General features: G+C 47.3%; 13 non-coding genes and 2 pseudogenes across 13 annotated transcripts; all 15 read left to right on the top strand.

Moving 5' to 3' along the window:
* Positions 1-3,910: 3,910 nt before the first annotated feature.
* On the top strand, positions 3,911-4,101 carry LOC141228582 (U2 spliceosomal RNA). Its single transcript, XR_012295388.1, has one exon. It is a non-coding gene; the product is annotated as a U2 spliceosomal RNA (small nuclear RNA).
* A 1,118-nt stretch (positions 4,102-5,219) lies between these two features.
* Positions 5,220-5,410, top strand: LOC141228581 (U2 spliceosomal RNA). Its single transcript, XR_012295387.1, has one exon. It is a non-coding gene; the product is annotated as a U2 spliceosomal RNA (small nuclear RNA).
* Positions 5,411-6,523: 1,113 nt separating this feature from the next.
* On the top strand, positions 6,524-6,714 carry LOC141228254 (U2 spliceosomal RNA). Its single transcript, XR_012295172.1, has one exon. It is a non-coding gene; the product is annotated as a U2 spliceosomal RNA (small nuclear RNA).
* Positions 6,715-7,829: 1,115 nt separating this feature from the next.
* LOC141228579 (U2 spliceosomal RNA) lies at positions 7,830-8,020 on the top strand. The gene has a single exon (XR_012295386.1). It is a non-coding gene; the product is annotated as a U2 spliceosomal RNA (small nuclear RNA).
* Positions 8,021-9,135: 1,115 nt separating this feature from the next.
* On the top strand, positions 9,136-9,326 carry LOC141228577 (U2 spliceosomal RNA). The gene has a single exon (XR_012295384.1). It is a non-coding gene; the product is annotated as a U2 spliceosomal RNA (small nuclear RNA).
* Positions 9,327-10,441: 1,115 nt separating this feature from the next.
* On the top strand, positions 10,442-10,632 carry LOC141228576 (U2 spliceosomal RNA). Its single transcript, XR_012295383.1, has one exon. It is a non-coding gene; the product is annotated as a U2 spliceosomal RNA (small nuclear RNA).
* A 1,115-nt stretch (positions 10,633-11,747) lies between these two features.
* LOC141228575 (U2 spliceosomal RNA) lies at positions 11,748-11,938 on the top strand. The gene has a single exon (XR_012295382.1). It is a non-coding gene; the product is annotated as a U2 spliceosomal RNA (small nuclear RNA).
* Positions 11,939-13,053: 1,115 nt separating this feature from the next.
* Positions 13,054-13,244, top strand: LOC141228671 (U2 spliceosomal RNA). The gene has a single exon (XR_012295475.1). It is a non-coding gene; the product is annotated as a U2 spliceosomal RNA (small nuclear RNA).
* A 1,115-nt stretch (positions 13,245-14,359) lies between these two features.
* On the top strand, positions 14,360-14,550 carry LOC141228574 (U2 spliceosomal RNA). Its single transcript, XR_012295381.1, has one exon. It is a non-coding gene; the product is annotated as a U2 spliceosomal RNA (small nuclear RNA).
* Positions 14,551-15,665: 1,115 nt separating this feature from the next.
* On the top strand, positions 15,666-15,757 carry LOC141228512 (U2 spliceosomal RNA; annotated as a pseudogene).
* Positions 15,758-16,546: 789 nt separating this feature from the next.
* LOC141228401 (U2 spliceosomal RNA) lies at positions 16,547-16,731 on the top strand. The gene has a single exon (XR_012295287.1). It is a non-coding gene; the product is annotated as a U2 spliceosomal RNA (small nuclear RNA).
* A 1,115-nt stretch (positions 16,732-17,846) lies between these two features.
* Positions 17,847-18,037, top strand: LOC141228659 (U2 spliceosomal RNA). The gene has a single exon (XR_012295464.1). It is a non-coding gene; the product is annotated as a U2 spliceosomal RNA (small nuclear RNA).
* Positions 18,038-19,149: 1,112 nt separating this feature from the next.
* Positions 19,150-19,340, top strand: LOC141228573 (U2 spliceosomal RNA). Its single transcript, XR_012295380.1, has one exon. It is a non-coding gene; the product is annotated as a U2 spliceosomal RNA (small nuclear RNA).
* A 1,115-nt stretch (positions 19,341-20,455) lies between these two features.
* LOC141228511 (U2 spliceosomal RNA) lies at positions 20,456-20,547 on the top strand (annotated as a pseudogene).
* Positions 20,548-21,336: 789 nt separating this feature from the next.
* LOC141228400 (U2 spliceosomal RNA) lies at positions 21,337-21,521 on the top strand. The gene has a single exon (XR_012295286.1). It is a non-coding gene; the product is annotated as a U2 spliceosomal RNA (small nuclear RNA).
* The last annotated feature ends 936 nt before the right edge of the window (positions 21,522-22,457 follow it).

The following is a 22,457-nucleotide window of genomic DNA, read 5'->3' as shown; positions in this document are numbered from 1 at the left end:
CCGGGTACAGCGTGAGATATTGGCGGAATGGAGCCGAGAGATGGCCCAGCAAACCAAGGCCCGGAGCACGCCAGCCAAGATGAGGAGACAGACCGCCTCTGAGGATGGCGCGGGAGGACCCAAGGTCGGAGACGGCGCCGAGAAGGGAGCCGAAAGCATGGAGGCAGGTAAAGGGGACGCCTATACCCCAAGCCGTGAAACCGCCCACCTGCCCCAGCTCCCCGTCGCAGAGCCCGAAAGTCCCCCTGCTGTGCCCGTAGCCGCCATGTCACCGCTATGGACTAGGCCCCGACCGGAAGCCGCCGCAGCGACCCCTGTGACGTCACGCGCCTCGACCCGGAGCGTGACAAAGCAGGAAATACCACCAGCCTGGTCGCAAGGCCTAGTACCCCCGGGCGCCGCATCACCAACAGCGCCCCCTACCTCCGCGGAGCCTCCGGCCTGGTCGCAAGGCCAGGTAGCCCAGGGCGCCGCCGTATTAACGGTGCCCTTCACCTTCCAGGTGCCCCAGGCCTGGCCGCAAGGCCTGGGCAACCCGGGCGCCACCACCACCGCGCCCGCGCCCGTAAAACCAAGGGTGCCGCGTCTGGGAGAGGACTTGTTTGCCCAGCACACGTGGCCGGACGGGCAGCCTTTCATCTGGCCCCAGAAGTATTACGAACTGGAGCACCAGAGGAGGGTTGGGGCCATGTGTGCACCCCTGATTCCGGCTCCGAAGCCCGTAATAAGGATCTCGCCCCCGCTAGCGGAAGCGCAGTTTGAGTGGGACCCCACCGGAGAAGACCTAATGGGGTTCACTCAGGAAACCCGGGCAGCTGCAGCGGAGCGTGCTGAGTGTTGCCGACAGCAGCTCGAGGAGTTCGCAAGGGAGCGGAGAGAGAGGCGGGTCCGAGAACAACAGGCCCAAATAAGGAGCGCCGAGCAGAAGAGCCGGACCAGGAGGGACCCCCGTGCAGCGCACAGTCCCCGTACCACCGGGACTGTAATAAAGTTCAACCAGCAGCATGGGTGGGGCTTCATTAGAGACAACAACACCCCCGGCGACGTCTTTGTCACGCGCAGAGACGTGGAGTCCCATCTGCCGGAGGGGCACAGAGGTCGTGACCTCTACATCGGAGACGAGGTCACCTTCACCCGGCACAAGTGTGCCAAAGGACCTTATGCCCTCCACGTACACCGCCTGACGGAGGAGGAGTTGCGGTGCGAGGAGGAGGAGCAAGAGGACCCGGACGGGTCTGAAGTTACAACCAGCTATAAGCAAAGAGCAGGAGGAAGACGCCGTTGAGTGCGGCAGAGCAGTGATGTAAATAGTTACCCGACCGGGTATCAAAGAGACTGTTGCAACATATATATAGTCCCCGTTGGGACCAGCTGAGTGCAACATATATATAGTCCCCGTTGGGACCAGCTGAGTGAACTGTTTACCCGTTAACCCCTTAATCCCACAGGCTGAGGACTGTGAGCAGCCATTCCCTTCCCTCTACCTGGCCGAGGACTGAGAGCGGCCAACTTCCCTGTATATAGTTGCGCTTCCTAAAGCGCCCCCTACCGGTTTTAGAGGAAAAACCATTTTTCTAAGAGACTGTCGCACTTTTCCCGGACACACGTTGCACAGTGTCCGGAGGAGGAACCTGAAACAAGAGACGACGAGAATGTTTATATGAAAAGTTTTATATATATATAATGTTTTATATGTTTTATTATGTTTATATGAAAAGAAAAAAATTGTATGTTTTGGTGTTGTTTTATGTCTTACAGCCCGAGGACGTGCTGTGATTTACCAGGGGGGAATGTAGCACCCTGAGGATTCGGCTGCTACAGGGGTATTGCACCTCAACCCAGAGGTGTGATATTCCACTCCCGGGTAAGGATGGAGTGTGGAACTGAGCTCGGTAGGCTGCATGCACTACACACATCCCATTTCCGGGGAACAGGCCGACGGTACTCCCACTTAGAAATGTGCAGGTACGACCGAGTCTGTTCCTGGCTGGAGTGGGAGGGGGGTGGTACATCCCATGTAGTGTAGGGGCAGATAGGGGGAGCAGCCTGGGTAAAGATAGGAGCTCATTGGGTGCTGGTCACCTGAGCTCACACATAGAGGGTGTATATAAGGTGGGCACCAACAAAGAACAGGGTCAGATGCAGAGAACAAGTCAGTTGGAGACAGCAAGACAGCTGCAGAGGAGCAGACAGCAAGCAGAGAGGAAGTCAGCCTGCAGCAAGGGAGAAAAGAGAGAGACCCAGAGGAACAGAAGAGAGGACTCTAAGATCCCAAATAAAATCCCCGGGTGAAGAGTCGGCATCAGGGTACCGGAACCCAAGCTGGTGGGGGTAAAAACATTCCCCAGCCAGAGACCGGAGACCGTGGGCAGCGTTTGCCACGGTCACCCACCACATCCACCCCGAAGGCACACCACATGAAGGGTCAGGGAACCCAGGGCCAAGGGTGTCCCAACAGAAGGCCCGAGGGAGCTGGACCTAGGTGGATCACTGGTGGGGACGGCCAGAGAACGGGACAGAAGGAGAGCTCAGGGCCACGCTCCGGACTTGTTTGGGGGTTGGCTGGATCCAGGACCTGGTGGACGCAGCACGGCTCGGGTGGTCACTCGAAGCTGGAGTGACCAGTACAACATCTGCAGTAAGTAAACACCCTTAACTGCACAACCCGACTCTGTCTTCACTGCCGTCTGCACTGCACCACCACAACCCCCATCCTCTGCACCTGTCCCCTCTGAGGCTATACCCCTCCCGTTGGGGGTTATACCATCACAAGCTGCACCTACACCATCAGCCTCAGCGGACCCTGCTGCAGCGGCGGCCATAGTGACCGCAATACAACGGGTGGCGTAGTCGACATTAAGAACTTATTAACATCTGTAGGACTGCCACATACAACTGAGTTTGACACCCTGGGCACGGACCGGGTCATAGCCACTCGGAGACTACAACCCCCATCTGATCCGGCTCCGGATATTCCCATAAAGAATATGGCCCAGGGGGCGCGTCACTATCTTTCTAGCTCTCCCTTTTTACTTCCTTTTGGATAAACAGACATATTAGGCAAGCATTTTGGAGCTTTCACCTAAATAACTACAGGTGGTGAGATAAGCTGCACAATATAATTGACCTTTCAGTATATTGTTGCACACACACCATCTATTTAGCAAATGCCCTTGTTATCAACAGCAGCCTTTTAAACTCACCTGAGCTAACAGGTATGTGCGCTGGTTACTCTGCTGCGCTTAAAATTTCTTTTTTGGTTTGCTACAATGCCTTTTCTGAAACGTTGTCTCCTTCTGCTGGAACACTGACTTCTTTCATTTAATGCCTGCAGACTATAAAAGAGAACCCAACCCAAAAAGTTTGGTTGATTAGTCTGTGGCATTCTGTTAAACTGTTGCTTATGGCGGTCTCTGTGAGCTTCTCAGCGACATTCAGCCAGCCAGGTATCCTGCCTGCAGTAGATGGAATGTGGCAATGGAACGCTGGCTGCGCGTGTCATAATAGGCTCTGAGCCTTTATATACCTGTGCACAGCAGCAGCCACCTTCAGTCTGCTGCTGGACAGCCAGCAGCAGCAGCAGCAGGAGAGGTATGTAATCAGGAGCCCTCCTGCTAAGGGTAGACAGCTGCTCGTTCCACCCCACCCCCCGCCTTAATTGGTTCTCCTCCCTTCCAACGGTGTTGAGGCGGGTGGGAACAGCAGGGGGTGAAGGTGCTGTGTTTAAAGAGGTGGAGTTATGCAGATCTAAAACGCGTGGATTGCAGCAGCAGCAAGCCGAAAAGTGCAGGCATGTAAGGGATCTAGAGGTTGACAACATGTCTTCTTAACGGGAGTCCAGGAGCTCATCTCCACAAATGGACTTTTCAGGATCCTTGGGTGGCTCCGTAGTTTGAAACCAATTCTGGTTATCGCTTCTCGGCCTTTTGGCTAAGATCAAGTGTAGTATCTGTTCTTATCAGTTTAATATCTGATACGTCCCCTATCTGGGGACCATATATTAAATGGATTTTTAGAACAGGGAGATGGAAAAAGAGCTTGCTCTGTCCACTCCACGCATTGACCTGGTATTGCAGTATCTCCAGGACCGGTGCACCCCTTCTTTAATGCAGTTTCTAAAATCAGAAAGAATTGAATTCAATGTTTTTTGTTCATTTTGCTTGTTTGTCGGATTTTGGGATGGACTCTTTGGCTTTGCTTTTCTTCTCCTCATTGGATTTTTCATGTTCAAAGTTGCAGAAGCCAGATTACAAGCTCATTTTGGTTCAACTTCAGCAACTGTGCATTGCATTGCCATGTAATGTGATGCAATGCTATCTTTCTAGCTCTCCCTTTTTACTTCCTTTTGGATAAACAGACATATTAGGCAAGCATTTTGGAGCTTTCACCTAAATAACTACAGGTGGTGAGATAAGCTGCACAATATAATTGACCTTTCAGTATATTGTTGCACACACACCATCTATTTAGCAAATGCCCTTGTTATCAACAGCAGCCTTTTAAACTCACCTGAGCTAACAGGTATGTGCGCTGGTTACTCTGCTGCGCTTAAAATTTCTTTTTTGGTTTGCTACAATGCCTTTTCTGAAACGTTGTCTCCTTCTGCTGGAACACTGACTTCTTTCATTTAATGCCTGCAGACTATAAAAGAGAACCCAACCCAGAAAGTTTGGTTGATTAGTCTGTGGCATTCTGTTAAACTGTTGCTTATGGCGGCCTCTGTGAGCTTCTCAGCGACATTCAGCCAGCCAGGTATCCTGCCTGCAGTAGATGGAATGTGGCAATGGAACGCTGGCTGCGCGTGTCATAATAGGCTCTGAGCCTTTATATACCTGTGCACAGCAGCAGCCACCTTCAGTCTGCTGCTGGACAGCCAGCAGCAGCAGCAGCAGCAGGAGAGGTATGTAATCAGGAGCCCTCCTGCTAAGGGTAGACAGCTGCTCGTTCCACCCCACCCCCCGCCTTAATTGGTTCTCCTCCCTTCCAACGGTGTTGAGGCGGGTGGGAACAGCAGGGGGTGAAGGTGCTGTGTTTAAAGAGGTGGAGTTATGCAGATCTAAAACGCGTGGATTGCAGCAGCAGCAAGCCGAAAAGTGCAGGCATGTAAGGGATCTAGAGGTTGACAACATGTCTTCTTAACGGGAGTCCAGGAGCTCATCTCCACAAATGGACTTTTCAGGATCCTTGGGTGGCTCCGTAGTTTGAAACCAATTCTGGTTATCGCTTCTCGGCCTTTTGGCTAAGATCAAGTGTAGTATCTGTTCTTATCAGTTTAATATCTGATACGTCCCCTATCTGGGGACCATATATTAAATGGATTTTTAGAACAGGGAGATGGAAAAAGAGCTTGCTCTGTCCACTCCACGCATTGACCTGGTATTGCAGTATCTCCAGGACCGGTGCACCCCTTCTTTAATGCAGTTTCTAAAATCAGAAAGAATTGAATTCAATGTTTTTTGTTCATTTTGCTTGTTTGTCGGATTTTGGGATGGACTCTTTGGCTTTGCTTTTCTTCTCCTCATTGGATTTTTCATGTTCAAAGTTGCAGAAGCCAGATTACAAGCTCATTTTGGTTCAACTTCAGCAACTGTGCATTGCATTGCCATGTAATGTGATGCAATGCTATCTTTCTAGCTCTCCCTTTTTACTTCCTTTTGGATAAACAGACATATTAGGCAAGCAGTTTGGAGCTTTCACCTAAATAACTACAGGTGGTGAGATAAGCTGCACAATATAATTGACCTTTCAGTATATTGTTGCACACACACCATCTATTTAGCAAATGCCCTTGTTATCAACAGCAGCCTTTTAAACTCACCTGAGCTAACAGGTATGTGCGCTGGTTACTCTGCTGCGCTTAAAATTTCTTTTTTGGTTTGCTACAATGCCTTTTCTGAAACGTTGTCTCCTTCTGCTGGAACACTGACTTCTTTCATTTAATGCCTGCAGACTATAAAAGAGAACCCAACCCAAAAAGTTTGGTTGATTAGTCTGTGGCATTCTGTTAAACTGTTGCTTATGGCGGTCTCTGTGAGCTTCTCAGCGACATTCAGCCAGCCAGGTATCCTGCCTGCAGTAGATGGAATGTGGCAATGGAACGCTGGCTGCGCGTGTCATAATAGGCTCTGAGCCTTTATATACCTGTGCACAGCAGCAGCCACCTTCAGTCTGCTGCTGGACAGCCAGCAGCAGCAGCAGCAGCAGGAGAGGTATGTAATCAGGAGCCCTCCTGCTAAGGGTAGACAGCTGCTCGTTCCACCCCCCGCCTTAATTGGTTCTCCTCCCTTCCAACGGTGTTGAGGCGGGTGGGAACAGCAGGGGGTGAAGGTGCTGTGTTTAAAGAGGTGGAGTTATGCAGATCTAAAACGTGTGGATTGCAGCAGCAGCAAGCCGAAAAGTGCAGGCATGTAAGGGATCTAGAGGTTGACAACATGTCTTCTTAACGGGAGTCCAGGAGCTCATCTCCACAAATGGACTTTTCAGGATCCTTGGGTGGCTCCGTAGTTTGAAACCAATTCTGGTTATCGCTTCTCGGCTTTTTGGCTAAGATCAAGTGTAGTATCTGTTCTTATCAGTTTAATATCTGATACGTCCCCTATCTGGGGACCATATATTAAATGGATTTTTAGAACAGGGAGATGGAAAAAGAGCTTGCTCTGTCCACTCCATGCATTGACCTGGTATTGCAGTATCTCCAGGACCGGTGCACCCCTTCTTTAATGCAGTTTCTAAAATCAGAAAGAATTGAATTCAATGTTTTTTGTTCATTTTGCTTGTTTGTCGGATTTTGGGATGGACTCTTTGGCTTTGCTTTTCTTCTCCTCATTGGATTTTTCATGTTCAAAGTTGCAGAAGCCAGATTACAAGCTCATTTTGGTTCAACTTCAGCAACTGTGCATTGCATTGCCATGTAATGTGATGCAATGCTATCTTTCTAGCTCTCCCTTTTTACTTCCTTTTGGATAAACAGACATATTAGGCAAGCATTTTGGAGCTTTCACCTAAATAACTACAGGTGGTGAGATAAGCTGCACAATATAATTGACCTTTCAGTATATTGTTGCACACACACCATCTATTTAGCAAATGCCCTTGTTATCAACAGCAGCCTTTTAAACTCACCTGAGCTAACAGGTATGTGCGCTGGTTACTCTGCTGCGCTTAAAATTTCTTTTTTGGTTTGCTACAATGCCTTTTCTGAAACGTTGTCTCCTTCTGCTGGAACACTGACTTCTTTCATTTAATGCCTGCAGACTATAAAAGAGAACCCAACCCAAAAAGTTTGGTTGATTAGTCTGTGGCATTCTGTTAAACTGTTGCTTATGGCGGTCTCTGTGAGCTTCTCAGCGACATTCAGCCAGCCAGGTATCCTGCCTGCAGTAGATGGAATGTGGCAATGGAACGCTGGCTGCGCGTGTCATAATAGGCTCTGAGCCTTTATATACCTGTGCACAGCAGCAGCCACCTTCAGTCTGCTGCTGGACAGCCAGCAGCAGCAGCAGCAGGAGAGGTATGTAATCAGGAGCCCTCCTGCTAAGGGTAGACAGCTGCTCGTTCCACCCCACCCCCCGCCTTAATTGGTTCTCCTCCCTTCCAACGGTGTTGAGGCGGGTGGGAACAGCAGGGGGTGAAGGTGCTGTGTTTAAAGAGGTGGAGTTATGCAGATCTAAAACGCGTGGATTGCAGCAGCAGCAAGCCGAAAAGTGCAGGCATGTAAGGGATCTAGAGGTTGACAACATGTCTTCTTAACGGGAGTCCAGGAGCTCATCTCCACAAATGGACTTTTCAGGATCCTTGGGTGGCTCCGTAGTTTGAAACCAATTCTGGTTATCGCTTCTCGGCCTTTTGGCTAAGATCAAGTGTAGTATCTGTTCTTATCAGTTTAATATCTGATACGTCCCCTATCTGGGGACCATATATTAAATGGATTTTTAGAACAGGGAGATGGAAAAAGAGCTTGCTCTGTCCACTCCACGCATTGACCTGGTATTGCAGTATCTCCAGGACCGGTGCACCCCTTCTTTAATGCAGTTTCTAAAATCAGAAAGAATTGAATTCAATGTTTTTTGTTCATTTTGCTTGTTTGTCGGATTTTGGGATGGACTCTTTGGCTTTGCTTTTCTTCTCCTCATTGGATTTTTCATGTTCAAAGTTGCAGAAGCCAGATTACAAGCTCATTTTGGTTCAACTTCAGCAACTGTGCATTGCATTGCCATGTAATGTGATGCAATGCTATCTTTCTAGCTCTCCCTTTTTACTTCCTTTTGGATAAACAGACATATTAGGCAAGCATTTTGGAGCTTTCACCTAAATAACTACAGGTGGTGAGATAAGCTGCACAATATAATTGACCTTTCAGTATATTGTTGCACACACACCATCTATTTAGCAAATGCCCTTGTTATCAACAGCAGCCTTTTAAACTCACCTGAGCTAACAGGTATGTGCGCTGGTTACTCTGCTGCGCTTAAAATTTCTTTTTTGGTTTGCTACAATGCCTTTTCTGAAACGTTGTCTCCTTCTGCTGGAACACTGACTTCTTTCATTTAATGCCTGCAGACTATAAAAGAGAACCCAACCCAAAAAGTTTGGTTGATTAGTCTGTGGCATTCTGTTAAACTGTTGCTTATGGCGGTCTCTGTGAGCTTCTCAGCGACATTCAGCCAGCCAGGTATCCTGCCTGCAGTAGATGGAATGTGGCAATGGAACGCTGGCTGCGCGTGTCATAATAGGCTCTGAGCCTTTATATACCTGTGCACAGCAGCAGCCACCTTCAGTCTGCTGCTGGACAGCCAGCAGCAGCAGCAGCAGGAGAGGTATGTAATCAGGAGCCCTCCTGCTAAGGGTAGACAGCTGCTCGTTCCACCCCACCCCCCGCCTTAATTGGTTCTCCTCCCTTCCAACGGTGTTGAGGCGGGTGGGAACAGCAGGGGGTGAAGGTGCTGTGTTTAAAGAGGTGGAGTTATGCAGATCTAAAACGCGTGGATTGCAGCAGCAGCAAGCCGAAAAGTGCAGGCATGTAAGGGATCTAGAGGTTGACAACATGTCTTCTTAACGGGAGTCCAGGAGCTCATCTCCACAAATGGACTTTTCAGGATCCTTGGGTGGCTCCGTAGTTTGAAACCAATTCTGGTTATCGCTTCTCGGCCTTTTGGCTAAGATCAAGTGTAGTATCTGTTCTTATCAGTTTAATATCTGATACGTCCCCTATCTGGGGACCATATATTAAATGGATTTTTAGAACAGGGAGATGGAAAAAGAGCTTGCTCTGTCCACTCCACGCATTGACCTGGTATTGCAGTATCTCCAGGACCGGTGCACCCCTTCTTTAATGCAGTTTCTAAAATCAGAAAGAATTGAATTCAATGTTTTTTGTTCATTTTGCTTGTTTGTCGGATTTTGGGATGGACTCTTTGGCTTTGCTTTTCTTCTCCTCATTGGATTTTTCATGTTCAAAGTTGCAGAAGCCAGATTACAAGCTCATTTTGGTTCAACTTCAGCAACTGTGCATTGCATTGCCATGTAATGTGATGCAATGCTATCTTTCTAGCTCTCCCTTTTTACTTCCTTTTGGATAAACAGACATATTAGGCAAGCATTTTGGAGCTTTCACCTAAATAACTACAGGTGGTGAGATAAGCTGCACAATATAATTGACCTTTCAGTATATTGTTGCACACACACCATCTATTTAGCAAATGCCCTTGTTATCAACAGCAGCCTTTTAAACTCACCTGAGCTAACAGGTATGTGCGCTGGTTACTCTGCTGCGCTTAAAATTTCTTTTTTGGTTTGCTACAATGCCTTTTCTGAAACGTTGTCTCCTTCTGCTGGAACACTGACTTCTTTCATTTAATGCCTGCAGACTATAAAAGAGAACCCAACCCAAAAAGTTTGGTTGATTAGTCTGTGGCATTCTGTTAAACTGTTGCTTATGGCGGTCTCTGTGAGCTTCTCAGCGACATTCAGCCAGCCAGATATCCTGCCTGCAGTAGATGGAATGTGGCAATGGAACGCTGGCTGCGCGTGTCATAATAGGCTCTGAGCCTTTATATACCTGTGCACAGCAGCAGCCACCTTCAGTCTGCTGCTGGACAGCCAGCAGCAGCAGCAGCAGGAGAGGTATGTAATCAGGAGCCCTCCTGCTAAGGGTAGACAGCTGCTCGTTCCACCCCACCCCCCGCCTTAATTGGTTCTCCTCCCTTCCAACGGTGTTGAGGCGGGTGGGAACAGCAGGGGGTGAAGGTGCTGTGTTTAAAGAGGTGGAGTTATGCAGATCTAAAACGCGTGGATTGCAGCAGCAGCAAGCCGAAAAGTGCAGGCATGTAAGGGATCTAGAGGTTGACAACATGTCTTCTTAACGGGAGTCCAGGAGCTCATCTCCACAAATGGACTTTTCAGGATCCTTGGGTGGCTCCGTAGTTTGAAACCAATTCTGGTTATCGCTTCTCGGCCTTTTGGCTAAGATCAAGTGTAGTATCTGTTCTTATCAGTTTAATATCTGATACGTCCCCTATCTGGGGACCATATATTAAATGGATTTTTAGAACAGGGAGATGGAAAAAGAGCTTGCTCTGTCCACTCCACGCATTGACCTGGTATTGCAGTATCTCCAGGACCGGTGCACCCCTTCTTTAATGCAGTTTCTAAAATCAGAAAGAATTGAATTCAATGTTTTTTGTTCATTTTGCTTGTTTGTCGGATTTTGGGATGGACTCTTTGGCTTTGCTTTTCTTCTCCTCATTGGATTTTTCATGTTCAAAGTTGCAGAAGCCAGATTACAAGCTCATTTTGGTTCAACTTCAGCAACTGTGCATTGCATTGCCATGTAATGTGATGCAATGCTATCTTTCTAGCTCTCCCTTTTTACTTCCTTTTGGATAAACAGACATATTAGGCAAGCATTTTGGAGCTTTCACCTAAATAACTACAGGTGGTGAGATAAGCTGCACAATATAATTGACCTTTCAGTATATTGTTGCACACACACCATCTATTTAGCAAATGCCCTTGTTATCAACAGCAGCCTTTTAAACTCACCTGAGCTAACAGGTATGTGCGCTGGTTACTCTGCTGCGCTTAAAATTTCTTTTTTGGTTTGCTACAATGCCTTTTCTGAAACGTTGTCTCCTTCTGCTGGAACACTGACTTCTTTCATTTAATGCCTGCAGACTATAAAAGAGAACCCAACCCAAAAAGTTTGGTTGATTAGTCTGTGGCATTCTGTTAAACTGTTGCTTATGGCGGTCTCTGTGAGCTTCTCAGCGACATTCAGCCAGCCAGGTATCCTGCCTGCAGTAGATGGAATGTGGCAATGGAACGCTGGCTGCGCGTGTCATAATAGGCTCTGAGCCTTTATATACCTGTGCACAGCAGCAGCCACCTTCAGTCTGCTGCTGGACAGCCAGCAGCAGCAGCAGCAGGAGAGGTATGTAATCAGGAGCCCTCCTGCTAAGGGTAGACAGCTGCTCGTTCCACCCCACCCCCCGCCTTAATTGGTTCTCCTCCCTTCCAACGGTGTTGAGGCGGGTGGGAACAGCAGGGGGTGAAGGTGCTGTGTTTAAAGAGGTGGAGTTATGCAGATCTAAAACGCGTGGATTGCAGCAGCAGCAAGCCGAAAAGTGCAGGCATGTAAGGGATCTAGAGGTTGACAACATGTCTTCTTAACGGGAGTCCAGGAGCTCATCTCCACAAATGGACTTTTCAGGATCCTTGGGTGGCTCCGTAGTTTGAAACCAATTCTGGTTATCGCTTCTCGGCCTTTTGGCTAAGATCAAGTGTAGTATCTGTTCTTATCAGTTTAATATCTGATACGTCCCCTATCTGGGGACCATATATTAAATGGATTTTTAGAACAGGGAGATGGAAAAAGAGCTTGCTCTGTCCACTCCACGCATTGACCTGGTATTGCAGTATCTCCAGGACCGGTGCACCCCTTCTTTAATGCAGTTTCTAAAATCAGAAAGAATTGAATTCAATGTTTTTTGTTCATTTTGCTTGTTTGTCGGATTTTGGGATGGACTCTTTGGCTTTGCTTTTCTTCTCCTCATTGGATTTTTCATGTTCAAAGTTGCAGAAGCCAGATTACAAGCTCATTTTGGTTCAACTTCATCAACTGTGCATTGCATTGCCATGTAATGTGATGCAATGCTATCTTTCTAGCTCTCCCTTTTTACTTCCTTTTGGATAAACAGACATATTAGGCAAGCATTTTGGAGCTTTCACCTAAATAACTACAGGTGGTGAGATAAGCTGCACAATATAATTGACCTTTCAGTATATTGTTGCACACACACCATCTATTTAGCAAATGCCCTTGTTATCAACAGCAGCCTTTTAAACTCACCTGAGCTAACAGGTATGTGCGCTGGTTACTCTGCTGCGCTTAAAATTTCTTTTTTGGTTTGCTACAATGCCTTTTCTGAAACGTTGTCTCCTTCTGCTGGAACACTGACTTCTTTCATTTAATGCCTGCAGACTATAAAAGAGAACCCAACCCAAAAAGTTTGGTTGATTAGTCTGTGGCATTCTGTTAAACTGTTGCTTATGGCGGTCTCTGTGAGCTTCTCAGCGACATTCAGCCAGCCAGGTATCCTGCCTGCAGTAGATGGAATGTGGCAATGGAACGCTGGCTGCGCGTGTCATAATAGGCTCTGAGCCTTTATATACCTGTGCACAGCAGCAGCCACCTTCAGTCTGCTGCTGGACAGCCAGCAGCAGCAGCAGCAGGAGAGGTATGTAATCAGGAGCCCTCCTGCTAAGGGTAGACAGCTGCTCGTTCCACCCCACCCCCCGCCTTAATTGGTTCTCCTCCCTTCCAACGGTGTTGAGGCGGGTGGGAACAGCAGGGGGTGAAGGTGCTGTGTTTAAAGAGGTGGAGTTATGCAGATCTAAAACGCGTGGATTGCAGCAGCAGCAAGCCGAAAAGTGCAGGCATGTAAGGGATCTAGAGGTTGACAACATGTCTTCTTAACGGGAGTCCAGGAGCTCATCTCCACAAATGGACTTTTCAGGATCCTTGGGTGGCTCCGTAGTTTGAAACCAATTCTGGTTATCGCTTCTCGGCCTTTTGGCTAAGATCAAGTGTAGTATCTGTTCTTATCAGTTTAATATCTGATACGTCCCCTATCTGGGGACCATATATTAAATGGATTTTTTGAACAGGGAGATGGAAAAAGAGCTTGCTCTGTCCACTCCACGCATTGACCTGGTATTGCAGTATCTCCAGGACCGGTGCACCCCTTCTTTAATGCAGTTTCTAAAATCAGAAAGAATTGAATTCAATGTTTTTTGTTCATTTTGCTTGTTTGTCGGATTTTGGGATGGACTCTTTGGCTTTGCTTTTCTTCTCCTCATTGGATTTTTCATGTTCAAAGTTGCAGAAGCCAGATTACAAGCTCATTTTGGTTCAACTTCAGCAACTGTGCATTGCATTGCCATGTAATGTGATGCAATGCTATCTTTCTAGCTCTCCCTTTTTACTTCCTTTTGGATAAACAGACATATTAGGCAAGCATTTTGGAGCTTTCACCTAAATAACTACAGGTGGTGAGATAAGCTGCACAATATAATTGACCTTTCAGTATATTGTTGCACACACACCATCTATTTAGCAAATGCCCTTGTTATCAACAGCAGCCTTTTAAACTCACCTGAGCTAACAGGTATGTGCGCTGGTTACTCTGCTGCGCTTAAAATTTCTTTTTTGGTTTGCTACAATGCCTTTTCTGAAACGTTGTCTCCTTCTGCTGGAACACTGACTTCTTTCATTTAATGCCTGCAGACTAAAAAAGAGAACCCAACCCAAAAAGTTTGGTTGATTAGTCTGTGGCATTCTGTTAAACTGTTGCTTATGGCGGTCTCTGTGAGCTTCTCAGCGACATTCAGCCAGCCAGGTATCCTGCCTGCAGTAGATGGAATGTGGCAATGGAACGCTGGCTGCGCGTGTCATAATAGGCTCTGAGCCTTTATATACCTGTGCACAGCAGCAGCCACCTTCAGTCTGCTGCTGGACAGCCAGCAGCAGCAGCAGCAGGAGAGGTATGTAATCAGGAGCCCTCCTGCTAAGGGTAGACAGCTGCTCGTTCCACCCCACCCCCCGCCTTAATTGGTTCTCCTCCCTTCCAACGGTGTTGAGGCGGGTGGGAACAGCAGGGGGTGAAGGTGCTGTGTTTAAAGAGGTGGAGTTATGCAGATCTAAAACGCGTGGATTGCAGCAGCAGCAAGCCGAAAAGTGCAGGCATGTAAGGGATCTAGAGGTTGACAACATGTCTTCTTAACGGGAGTCCAGGAGCTCATCTCCACAAATGGACTTTTCAGGATCCTTGGGTGGCTCCGTAGTTTGAAACCAATTCTGGTTATCGCTTCTCGGCCTTTTGGCTAAGATCAAGTGTAGTATCTGTTCTTATCAGTTTAATATCTGATACGTCCCCTATCTGGGGACCATATATTAAATGGATTTTTAGAACAGGGAGATGGAAAAAGAGCTTGCTCTGTCCACTCCACGCATTGACCTGGTATTGCAGTATCTCCAGGACCGGTGCACCCCTTCTTTAATGCAGTTTCTAAAATCAGAAAGAATTGAATTCAATGTTTTTTGTTCATTTTGCTTGTTTGTCGGATTTTGGGATGGACTCTTTGGCTTTGCTTTTCTTCTCCTCATTGGATTTTTCATGTTCAAAGTTGCAGAAGCCAGATTACAAGCTCATTTTGGTTCAACTTCAGCAACTGTGCATTGCATTGCCATGTAATGTGATGCAATGCTATCTTTCTAGCTCTCCCTTTTTACTTCCTTTTGGATAAACAGACATATTAGGCAAGCATTTTGGAGCTTTCACCTAAATAACTACAGGTGGTGAGATAAGCTGCACAATATAATTGACCTTTCAGTATATTGTTGCACACACACCATCTATTTAGCAAATGCCCTTGTTATCAACAGCAGCCTTTTAAACTCACCTGAGCTAACAGGTATGTGCGCTGGTTACTCTGCTGCGCTTAAAATTTCTTTTTTGGTTTGCTACAATGCCTTTTCTGAAACGTTGTCTCCTTCTGCTGGAACACTGACTTCTTTCATTTAATGCCTGCAGACTATAAAAGAGAACCCAACCCAAAAAGTTTGGTTGATTAGTCTGTGGCATTCTGTTAAACTGTTGCTTATGGCGGTCTCTGTGAGCTTCTCAGCGACATTCAGCCAGCCAGGTATCCTGCCTGCAGTAGATGGAATGTGGCAATGGAACGCTGGCTGCGCGTGTCATAATAGGCTCTGAGCCTTTATATACCTGTGCACAGCAGCAGCCACCTTCAGTCTGCTGCTGGACAGCCAGCAGCAGCAGCAGCAGGAGAGGTATGTAATCAGGAGCCCTCCTGCTAAGGGTAGACAGCTGCTCGTTCCACCCCACCCCCCACCTTAATTGGTTCTCCTCCCTTCCAACGGTGTTGAGGCGGGTGGGAACAGCAGGGGGTGAAGGTGCTGTGTTTAAAGAGGTGGAGTTATGCAGATCTAAAACGCGTGGATTGCAGCAGCAGCAAGCCGAAAAGTGCAGGCATGTAAGGGATCTAGAGGTTGACAACATGTCTTCTTAACGGGAGTCCAGGAGCTCATCTCCACAAATGGACTTTTCAGGATCCTTGGGTGGCTCCGTAGTTTGAAACCAATTCTGGTTATCGCTTCTCGGCCTTTTGGCTAAGATCAAGTGTAGTATCTTTCGAAAAGGCGGTTTTGGATGTTGGCCGCCCTAGTAGATTGATACATTATGCACACTGGGGTTTAGGCGCTTGTTAGTACGCCAGGTGGCTAATATAGTCATCTGGTGGAAAGCATGGCCCCCCAGGATCGACGCCATTGGGCCGGGGAAGATCGAAAGCCCGAAGTGTGAAGTGCCCCAGGAGTGGTGACCCTGGGGTGCCTTAACTCACTGGGATTGGGAACCCCACTTGAGTTTATGGCACATTTGCACAAGCACTTCAAATTTTCTTTCTTCGCACACACCCTTATTCCGGGCCTTCTGGCCTTAGGATGGGGAATTTTTCAATTCCCGGTCGAAGGTCCGGGCAGTATTATACTGTGAAACCTTCACTATTTATTTAATTTCTTTGTCACTGTGTGTCCACTTATTCACGTGTGTCACGTCCTACTAGGATTTTGTCGGGATGCGGTTCCCTTACGGGTTCCTCTCTTGGCAGGTCTAGGGGGGGAGTGTGTGGCCATCAGGTTCCGCTCCCCCCTGAACCCCCCTGGCTCTCCTCTTTCGGGAGGAGAGCGTTGTTGGCTCCCCTCTTCCGGGAGGGGAGCACAGTCTTTGGCTCCCAGTGCCTTGCTCGGGTGAGAACTCGTGCAGGTGCTGGGGGTAAGATTGGGTCGCCTCTGGCTTCGGCTGGAGGTGGCTTTTTGTCCCTGTTCCTCGCTGTGGCCTTTTGGCTCGGAGGGACGGGGAATGGTTTGGGGGACCCTTCTCCTTTTGGAGAGGGTTTCAAGAAGACCAGCATCCTAGTGCACTTTTTTTGTGGCACTTGTCACTTTTTTAAGCGCACTCGGGTTTTGTACACGAATTCGGGCTTTCGATAAAAAAGAAAAAATCTGTTCTTATCAGTTTAATATCTGATACGTCCCCTATCTGGGGACCATATATTAAATGGATTTTTAGAACAGGGAGATGGAAAAAGAGCTTGCTCTGTCCACTCCACGCATTGACCTGGTATTGCAGTATCTCCAGGACCGGTGCACCCCTTCTTTAATGCAGTTTCTAAAATCAGAAAGAATTGAATTCAATGTTTTTTGTTCATTTTGCTTGTTTGTCGGATTTTGGGATGGACTCTTTGGCTTTGCTTTTCTTCTCCTCATTGGATTTTTCATGTTCAAAGTTGCAGAAGCCAGATTACAAGCTCATTTTGGTTCAACTTCAGCAACTGTGCATTGCATTGCCATGTAATGTGATGCAATGCTATCTTTCTAGCTCTCCCTTTTTACTTCCTTTTGGATAAACAGACATATTAGGCAAGCATTTTGGAGCTTTCACCTAAATAACTACAGGTGGTGAGATAAGCTGCACAATATAATTGACCTTTCAGTATATTGTTGCACACACACCATCTATTTAGCAAATGCCCTTGTTATCAACAGCAGCCTTTTAAACTCACCTGAGCTAACAGGTATGTGCGCTGGTTACTCTGCTGCGCTTAAAATTTCTTTTTTGGTTTGCTACAATGCCTTTTCTGAAACGTTGTCTCCTTCTGCTGGAACACTGACTTCTTTCATTTAATGCCTGCAGACTATAAAAGAGAACCCAACCCAAAAAGTTTGGTTGATTAGTCTGTGGCATTCTGTTAAACTGTTGCTTATGGCGGTCTCTGTGAGCTTCTCAGCGACATTCAGCCAGCCAGGTATCCTGCCTGCAGTAGATGGAATGTGGCAATGGAACGCTGGCTGCGCGTGTCATAATAGGCTCTGAGCCTTTATATACCTGTGCACAGCAGCAGCCACCTTCAGTCTGCTGCTGGACAGCCAGCAGCAGCAGCAGCAGGAGAGGTATGTAATCAGGAGCCCTCCTGCTAAGGGTAGACAGCTGCTCGTTCCACCCCACCCCCCGCCTTAATTGGTTCTCCTCCCTTCCAACGGTGTTGAGGCGGGTGGGAACAGCAGGGGGTGAAGGTGCTGTGTTTAAAGAGGTGGAGTTATGCAGATCTAAAACGCGTGGATTGCAGCAGCAGCAAGCCGAAAAGTGCAGGCATGTAAGGGATCTAGAGGTTGACAACATGTCTTCTTAACGGGAGTCCAGGAGCTCATCTCCACAAATGGACTTTTCAGGATCCTTGGGTGGCTCCGTAGTTTGAAACCAATTCTGGTTATCGCTTCTCGGCCTTTTGGCTAAGATCAAGTGTAGTATCTGTTCTTATCAGTTTAATATCTGATACGTCCCCTATCTGGGGACCATATATTAAATGGATTTTTTGAACAGGGAGATGGAAAAAGAGCTTGCTCTGTCCACTCCACGCATTGACCTGGTATTGCAGTATCTCCAGGACCGGTGCACCCCTTCTTTAATGCAGTTTCTAAAATCAGAAAGAATTGAATTCAATGTTTTTTGTTCATTTTGCTTGTTTGTCGGATTTTGGGATGGACTCTTTGGCTTTGCTTTTCTTCTCCTCATTGGATTTTTCATGTTCAAAGTTGCAGAAGCCAGATTACAAGCTCATTTTGGTTCAACTTCAGCAACTGTGCATTGCATTGCCATGTAATGTGATGCAATGCTATCTTTCTAGCTCTCCCTTTTTACTTCCTTTTGGATAAACAGACATATTAGGCAAGCATTTTGGAGCTTTCACCTAAATAACTACAGGTGGTGAGATAAGCTGCACAATATAATTGACCTTTCAGTATATTGTTGCACACACACCATCTATTTAGCAAATGCCCTTGTTATCAACAGCAGCCTTTTAAACTCACCTGAGCTAACAGGTATGTGCGCTGGTTACTCTGCTGCGCTTAAAATTTCTTTTTTGGTTTGCTACAATGCCTTTTCTGAAACGTTGTCTCCTTCTGCTGGAACACTGACTTCTTTCATTTAATGCCTGCAGACTAAAAAAGAGAACCCAACCCAAAAAGTTTGGTTGATTAGTCTGTGGCATTCTGTTAAACTGTTGCTTATGGCGGTCTCTGTGAGCTTCTCAGCGACATTCAGCCAGCCAGGTATCCTGCCTGCAGTAGATGGAATGTGGCAATGGAACGCTGGCTGCGCGTGTCATAATAGGCTCTGAGCCTTTATATACCTGTGCACAGCAGCAGCCACCTTCAGTCTGCTGCTGGACAGCCAGCAGCAGCAGCAGGAGAGGTATGTAATCAGGAGCCCTCCTGCTAAGGGTAGACAGCTGCTCGTTCCACCCCACCCCCCGCCTTAATTGGTTCTCCTCCCTTCCAACGGTGTTGAGGCGGGTGGGAACAGCAGGGGGTGAAGGTGCTGTGTTTAAAGAGGTGGAGTTATGCAGATCTAAAACGCGTGGATTGCAGCAGCAGCAAGCCGAAAAGTGCAGGCATGTAAGGGATCTAGAGGTTGACAACATGTCTTCTTAACGGGAGTCCAGGAGCTCATCTCCACAAATGGACTTTTCAGGATCCTTGGGTGGCTCCGTAGTTTGAAACCAATTCTGGTTATCGCTTCTCGGCCTTTTGGCTAAGATCAAGTGTAGTATCTGTTCTTATCAGTTTAATATCTGATACGTCCCCTATCTGGGGACCATATATTAAATGGATTTTTAGAACAGGGAGATGGAAAAAGAGCTTGCTCTGTCCACTCCACGCATTGACCTGGTATTGCAGTATCTCCAGGACCGGTGCACCCCTTCTTTAATGCAGTTTCTAAAATCAGAAAGAATTGAATTCAATGTTTTTTGTTCATTTTGCTTGTTTGTCGGATTTTGGGATGGACTCTTTGGCTTTGCTTTTCTTCTCCTCATTGGATTTTTCATGTTCAAAGTTGCAGAAGCCAGATTACAAGCTCATTTTGGTTCAACTTCAGCAACTGTGCATTGCATTGCCATGTAATGTGATGCAATGCTATCTTTCTAGCTCTCCCTTTTTACTTCCTTTTGGATAAACAGACATATTAGGCAAGCATTTTGGAGCTTTCACCTAAATAACTACAGGTGGTGAGATAAGCTGCACAATATAATTGACCTTTCAGTATATTGTTGCACACACACCATCTATTTAGCAAATGCCCTTGTTATCAACAGCAGCCTTTTAAACTCACCTGAGCTAACAGGTATGTGCGCTGGTTACTCTGCTGCGCTTAAAATTTCTTTTTTGGTTTGCTACAATGCCTTTTCTGAAACGTTGTCTCCTTCTGCTGGAACACTGACTTCTTTCATTTAATGCCTGCAGACTATAAAAGAGAACCCAACCCAAAAAGTTTGGTTGATTAGTCTGTGGCATTCTGTTAAACTGTTGCTTATGGCGGTCTCTGTGAGCTTCTCAGCGACATTCAGCCAGCCAGGTATCCTGCCTGCAGTAGATGGAATGTGGCAATGGAACGCTGGCTGCGCGTGTCATAATAGGCTCTGAGCCTTTATATACCTGTGCACAGCAGCAGCCACCTTCAGTCTGCTGCTGGACAGCCAGCAGCAGCAGCAGCAGGAGAGGTATGTAATCAGGAGCCCTCCTGCTAAGGGTAGACAGCTGCTCGTTCCACCCCACCCCCCGCCTTAATTGGTTCTCCTCCCTTCCAACGGTGTTGAGGCGGGTGGGAACAGCAGGGGGTGAAGGTGCTGTGTTTAAAGAGGTGGAGTTATGCAGATCTAAAACGCGTGGATTGCAGCAGCAGCAAGCCGAAAAGTGCAGGCATGTAAGGGATCTAGAGGTTGACAACATGTCTTCTTAACGGGAGTCCAGGAGCTCATCTCCACAAATGGACTTTTCAGGATCCTTGGGTGGCTCCGTAGTTTGAAACCAATTCTGGTTATCGCTTCTCGGCCTTTTGGCTAAGATCAAGTGTAGTATCTTTCGAAAAGGCGGTTTTGGATGTTGGCCGCCCTAGTAGATTGATACATTATGCACACTGGGGTTTAGGCGCTTGTTAGTACGCCAGGTGGCTAATATAGTCATCTGGTGGAAAGCATGGCCCCCCAGGATCGACGCCATTGGGCCGGGGAAGATCGAAAGCCCGAAGTGTGAAGTGCCCCAGGAGTGGTGACCCTGGGGTGCCTTAACTCACTGGGATTGGGAACCCCACTTGAGTTTATGGCACATTTGCACAAGCACTTCAAATTTTCTTTCTTCGCACACACCCTTATTCCGGGCCTTCTGGCCTTAGGATGGGGAATTTTTCAATTCCCGGTCGAAGGTCCGGGCAGTATTATACTGTGAAACCTTCACTATTTATTTAATTTCTTTGTCACTGTGTGTCCACTTATTCACGTGTGTCACGTCCTACTAGGATTTTGTCGGGATGCGGTTCCCTTACGGGTTCCTCTCTTGGCAGGTCTAGGGGGGGAGTGTGTGGCCATCAGGTTCCGCTCCCCCCTGAACCCCCCTGGCTCTCCTCTTTCGGGAGGAGAGCGTTGTTGGCTCCCCTCTTCCGGGAGGGGAGCACAGTCTTTGGCTCCCAGTGCCTTGCTCGGGTGAGAACTCGTGCAGGTGCTGGGGGTAAGATTGGGTCGCCTCTGGCTTCGGCTGGAGGTGGCTTTTTGTCCCTGTTCCTCGCTGTGGCCTTTTGGCTCGGAGGGACGGGGAATGGTTTGGGGGACCCTTCTCCTTTTGGAGAGGGTTTCAAGAAGACCAGCATCCTAGTGCACTTTTTTTGTGGCACTTGTCACTTTTTTAAGCGCACTCGGGTTTTGTACACGAATTCGGGCTTTCGATAAAAAAGAAAAAATCTGTTCTTATCAGTTTAATATCTGATACGTCCCCTATCTGGGGACCATATATTAAATGGATTTTTAGAACAGGGAGATGGAAAAAGAGCTTGCTCTGTCCACTCCACGCATTGACCTGGTATTGCAGTATCTCCAGGACCGGTGCACCCCTTCTTTAATGCAGTTTCTAAAATCAGAAAGAATTGAATTCAATGTTTTTTGTTCATTTTGCTTGTTTGTCGGATTTTGGGATGGACTCTTTGGCTTTGCTTTTCTTCTCCTCATTGGATTTTTCATGTTCAAAGTTGCAGAAGCCAGATTACAAGCTCATTTTGGTTCAACTTCAGCAACTGTGCATTGCATTGCCATGTAATGTGATGCAATGCTATCTTTCTAGCTCTCCCTTTTTACTTCCTTTTGGATAAACAGACATATTAGGCAAGCATTTTGGAGCTTTCACCTAAATAACTACAGGTGGTGAGATAAGCTGCACAATATAATTGACCTTTCAGTATATTGTTGCACACACACCATCTATTTAGCAAATGCCCTTGTTATCAACAGCAGCCTTTTAAACTCACCTGAGCTAACAGGTATGTGCGCTGGTTACTCTGCTGCGCTTAAAATTTCTTTTTTGGTTTGCTACAATGCCTTTTCTGAAACGTTGTCTCCTTCTGCTGGAACACTGACTTCTTTCATTTAATGCCTGCAGACTATAAAAGAGAACCCAACCCAAAAAGTTTGGTTGATTAGTCTGTGGCATTCTGTTAAACTGTTGCTTATGGCGGTCTCTGTGAGCTTCTCAGCGACATTCAGCCAGCCAGGTATCCTGCCTGCAGTAGATGGAATGTGGCAATGGAACGCTGGCTGCGCGTGTCATAATAGGCTCTGAGCCTTTATATACCTGTGCACAGCAGCAGCCACCTTCAGTCTGCTGCTGGACAGCCAGCAGCAGCAGGAGAGGTATGTAATCAGGAGCCCTCCTGCTAAGGGTAGACAGCTGCTCGTTCCACCCCACCCCCCGCCTTAATTGGTTCTCCTCCCTTCCAACGGTGTTGAGGCGGGTGGGAACAGCAGGGGGTGAAGGTGCTGTGTTTAAAGAGGTGGAG

This window comes from Phyllobates terribilis, unplaced genomic scaffold, assembly GCF_046119375.1.
Source record: "Phyllobates terribilis strain yellow unplaced genomic scaffold, ASM4611937v1 Scaffold_437__1_contigs__length_1545540, whole genome shotgun sequence".
NCBI lineage: Eukaryota > Metazoa > Chordata > Amphibia > Anura > Dendrobatidae > Phyllobates > Phyllobates terribilis.
The sequence above is the reverse complement of the archived record's forward strand: the minus strand, read 5'-3'. Positions and strand labels throughout refer to the sequence as shown.